At 46.3% G+C, this 4858-nt stretch overlaps 1 pseudogene; it reads left to right on the forward strand.

The window, feature by feature from the left end:
* The first annotated feature begins 415 nt into the window (after nt 1-415).
* On the forward strand, nt 416-1435 carry LOC118729564 (annotated as a pseudogene).
* The last annotated feature ends 3423 nt before the right edge of the window (nt 1436-4858 follow it).

Raw genomic sequence — 4858 nt, forward strand, 5'->3', positions numbered from 1 at the left:
CTTATTAGAAGGCTGCTAAATGTTATTGTTTCCAATTTTTAAAAATTTAAACAGACCATCCCTTTCAAGATTTTTTTTATGTCTTTTTTTTTTCTTCTTATGCTCCATTTTTGCATTTCCTTTAACCTCTCACAATTTCAATTGCACTCATGTTCAATGACTCAAAGGACTGAAAAAAATATATAAAGTTGTATTCAGAGTGTCTAAAATTTGAATGTATTTTCATCAAAAATGAAAATTAGTTTTCAAAACACTTATTTTGTTCCTAAACTATACAAAATTATTTATGAAATTTTAAAAGCAAGTAGATCATAATTCATGGATATCATGAATTACAAAATTATTTAAATAAACTGGAATTTTTATTTATAATTTTGAAAAAACGGTTAAATCTTGTAAAAATAAAGTCATTGACATGGGCAGCTGCCTCTTAGTCTGGGATCTGACGCCCACCCGCCATGCAATCCATTCCTTTGTTTCTAAGTCCAGTGCGGCAACTCTCAAGGAGCAGCTGCCCGTGCGTCTTCTTCAGGGAGAACGAAGCCCCCAGAATGAGGTTACGGTCGTTGGGCTGGTGCTGCCGGATGCCTGAGCCATCAGTATCCTCATGAAGGACGTGGCAGGTAAACTTGCTCTTGTTGATGTCATGGAAGGCAAACTGAAGGGAGAGATGATGGGTCTCCAGCATGGCAACCTTTTCCTTAGAACTCCAAAACTGTCTCTGACAGACTACAGTGAGACTGCAAACGCCAAGCTGTTCTTACCACAGCTGAGGCACATCAACATGAGGGATAATTTAACATCTTTAATTTCTTCATTCCTAATGTTGTGAAATTCACCCCAACTGCAATTTGCTTTGTTGTTTCCAATCCAGGAGGTATCTTGACCTATGTGGGTTGGAAGATAAGTGGCTTTCTCAGAAACCATTTTATTGGAAGTGGTTGCAATCTGGATTCAGCCTGGTTCCATTCTCTAATGGGGGAGAGGCTGGGAGTTCACCCATTAAGCTGTCATGGGTGTGGCTTTGAGGAGCAATGAAACTCGCGTGTCCCTGTGTGGAGTGGAGTGAATGTTGCTGGTGTCTCCCCAAAGGATCTGCACCCTGCTTTAGGCAGTGATGCAGATAAGGAACAGCAGAAAGAAGTTCACAAACAGGTGGTTGAACTGCGTGTGAGGTGATCAAACTGAAAGGCTACACACCCTGGGCCACTGTGGCAGATTTGGCAGGAAGTATGATAGAGAATCTTAAGCAGGAGCATCCAATCCCACCATGATCAAGGGTCTCCACGGAATAAACGAAGACGTCCTCCTCAGTGCTCCTTCCTCTTGGGACAGAGTGGAACCTCTGATGCTGTGAAGGTGACTCTGACACCTGAGGACGAGCCCGTTTGAAGAAGAGAGCGGATAACTTTGGGGGATCCAGAAAGAGCTCTAGTTTTCAAGTCTTCTAACGTCCTACGACTTCACTGTCAAGGCTACAGCAGGATTTTAATTGGAGAATGTGCATATTGTCCCTTTTATTTGATCTGTGACTAAAAACATCATTTTTCTAAAAGTAGAAATAGTAATGGCTCATAAAACCCTGCATCTGTGTCCTGATGCTGGACCATCCTTATCTTGTGTGAAATAGTTCCACCTCCTCAACAGCACCACTGCCAATGCTGCATACACTACATTGCCCTTCAAACTAGATGTGTGTCCACTGGGTTATATAACTTTGTGGTTCAACATGCATAGTCCAACTTTCTTCTCTTTAATTAACGACATCCTGGGATCCAATGTAAATCCAATATTGCATGTCTTGTGCATAACTGTTCCAAAGAGTCTTTGTTACTCCTCACCTGAGAATATTTTTCCATTGATTTTTAGAGCTAGTGGAAGGGAGAGGGAGAGAAATATAGAGAGAAACATCAATGTGAGAGAGACATGTCAACTGGTTGCCTCTCACATGAGCCCCAACCAGGGCTGGGAATAAAGCCTGTGACCCAGGTACATGCTTTTGATCAGAATCAAACCCAGGAGCCTTCAGTCCCTGGGCCAAGGCTCTATCCACTGAACCAAACCAGCTAGGATCCAAAGGATCTGTTCTGTGGACTGTATGTATCAGATTAGTGTACATTGCCATATAATGTAAAAAGGAAAGTATACATATAAATAATACAGCCAACTGTCCAAGTGTCATACAAACTAAAATGCCAAAAAATCTTGAACAGTGAAAAAATGAAAAAAAATAAAGCCATTTACAATTCAATGCGAATCTAGTTGCCAAGGTTGACACTCAGTGTCATCGTCTCACATGTTAAGTTTCCACCTACACACATTTGAGAGTTCTGCACACAAAATGTTCCCCAGCCTAGTAGGGGTGTCGAACTCAATCAGAGAAGGGGCCAAAATCTAAAATCCAGCCTGAATCGCGGGCCGAATGGTTTACTGAACAGTCATAAACTGTCATTGTGATGGAAACGCAGCGGAGTGCAGTGATGACAGCGCGGTGCGGGCCACATTGCAAGGCCTGGTGGGACGGATTTGGCCCGCGGGCCTTGTGTTTGACACATGTGCTGGTGAACACCAGATTAGCCAGCACGGACTCAGGAGGCAGGAATGGAAGTGTGAGGAGAAGCAAAGAAATGGGCTCCCGGAAAAATGAGAATTTGTTGTGCAAGAACCTATACATTTATGGTAAGAGGACGGATTTGACGACTTAGTTAATTTGCATTTCTCTATATCTATAACCTTCCAGAACTTAAACCCTGCCTGTAGGTTATAGATATAGAGAAATGCAAATTAACTAAGAAATGGGGGGGGGGGGGGAAGAAGACAGAGAAGGGCGCCTGTGACTGAGTGTTGCGCAGAGTCCTCGGAACCAGCAGAAGCACCGGGCCCTGTGATCTGCGTGATTGTGACAAGCAGCACGGTCCCCTGGCAGGGCCCTCAGCCCCTTGTCTGAGTCTCCGCACACAGAAACGTGGTGCGACATGGCCCTTGCTCTCGAGAGCTGCCCTGCGTCCAGGACTGTGCACCGGAGGCCCTGTGCCTGTGTGTGTGGCAGGCAGGCAAGTTCCGCTCAGGCCCTACACAGCCAGCTGCAGCACCGAGGGTCAGAGGACCTCGGAAGGCCTCTCAGATACTCCCCTGCCCGGAATCCAAGCTGCAGTCCCGCCTGGAAGACCAGGCAGCATCCTGTGTTGGCAATGGCAGTATGTGAGTCCCAGATAGCTTTCTAAGAGATTATGGGTAATCCCCATATGGAAGAACACTTGGGACCTCAGGGAAGGTGGTGGTAAAGAAAGTTACACTGACTGTGTTTGATTTGAGTGTCTGGTGGCCAGGCTGGCTCATATCATTAGGACCTTTATTTGGGAATGTTGTGTATTTAATTTGCTTAACTACTTATTGCTTTCCTTGTCCCATCTCTCCAGATGCTGCTCAGTCTGGGGAGGAGGAGCAGTGCGGTATCTGTGTACCCAGGATCTTCGCCTGCCTGTGGAGTTTCTCAGGGAGGCACGGGCTTGGTCATGTTTGTGCTCACAGACCCCCTGACACAACGATGCTTAATGATAAATGTGCCAGCACGCACAACTGACAGCGTTTACACCTCCCCCTGTGTATCAGCAAACACTGTGGATTCTGGAGAGTCTGCCCCATCCAGTTCACTCCCCCTGCACTAATGACCGTGATGGCTACCATTTCCTGAGAACCTGCCATGTGTGTGTCCTTTGCACACACTACCTGTAGTCCTCAGCAAAGCCTTCCGAGGGAGGTGCTGCTACCCCACCTTAAAGAGGAGAAACGAAGTCCAGGGAAGACCAGTGGTGGTATTGGTCACAGCTGCTCAGTGTAGACCAGGGTGGAGGCAAGTCTCTGCATAGCACCCACACATTATGCATGTGCTGCCCAGCTAAGGTCTCGGTAACCAGCTTTAAGCAAAGATGTCATGATCTCCTAAAGCTGTGGTCGGAAAAGTGCTCTTTACATCTTCTTCCCAGAAGCTGCTTCTTGTCTCCCAGCACAGGAGCTCCTGGTCTGGCTCTCACCAGAGCGGCCCAGGTGGGTCCAGTCCCGTGGTGGACAAACTGCAGCTCGCGAGCCACATGCGGCTCTTCGGCCCCTTGAGTGTGGCTCTTCCATAAAATACCACGGCCTGGACAAGTCTATTTTGAAGAAGTGGCATTAGAAGAAGTTTCATTTTAAAAAAATTGGCTCTCAAAAGAAATTTCAATCGTTTTACTATTGATATTTGGCTCTGTTGATTAATGAGTTTGCTGACTGCAGTCCTGAAACAGAGCAGGACTGCCTCACACAAAGGTGTGCCATTCAAAGCTGATCCCCTGGGGGAGAAAACCTTGAACTAGGGTGGAGAATGAAGGCAGTGGCACATGCATTTCCTCTAATTTTGTTTGAATGTTAGGTTTGCTTTGGGTGAAATGAGGCTTAGGTAGTATCTTGCCCCTGCAGCTGTACCTTGTTAGCACTCGGAGCTAACAAACTAAGCACCTAAATACAGACAGAGGCAGATGGTGTTGCAAGCATTTCGTACACACAGGGAGCCTTTGCATGCTGTCTGACTTTTGAATTAGCACAGCGCACCAGCTTCAGCAGACAGGAGGTTCGCTATTTGTGGATTTGCAAGTTAGGAAGTGTTCGTCTGTTCCTGACTCCATATTGACATCTTCCAGATGACAATATCTGAACCCTCAAATTGCAAGCTGTTGCTGGGCCCAACACCTAAATTCCATGACTAGTGGCCAGAGAAGGGGGGAACTGTCATGTCTGACCTTGCTGAGATATCCCCATCTCAGAAAGGGTTGCCTCCCGGTTCAGGGGCAAGGCCTTTGCTCAGACTCCAGCCGATTTGGCG

Source organism: Pipistrellus kuhlii, unplaced genomic scaffold (genome assembly GCF_014108245.1).
Source record: "Pipistrellus kuhlii isolate mPipKuh1 unplaced genomic scaffold, mPipKuh1.p scaffold_m20_p_3, whole genome shotgun sequence".
NCBI classification, from domain to species: Eukaryota; Metazoa; Chordata; class Mammalia; order Chiroptera; family Vespertilionidae; genus Pipistrellus; species Pipistrellus kuhlii.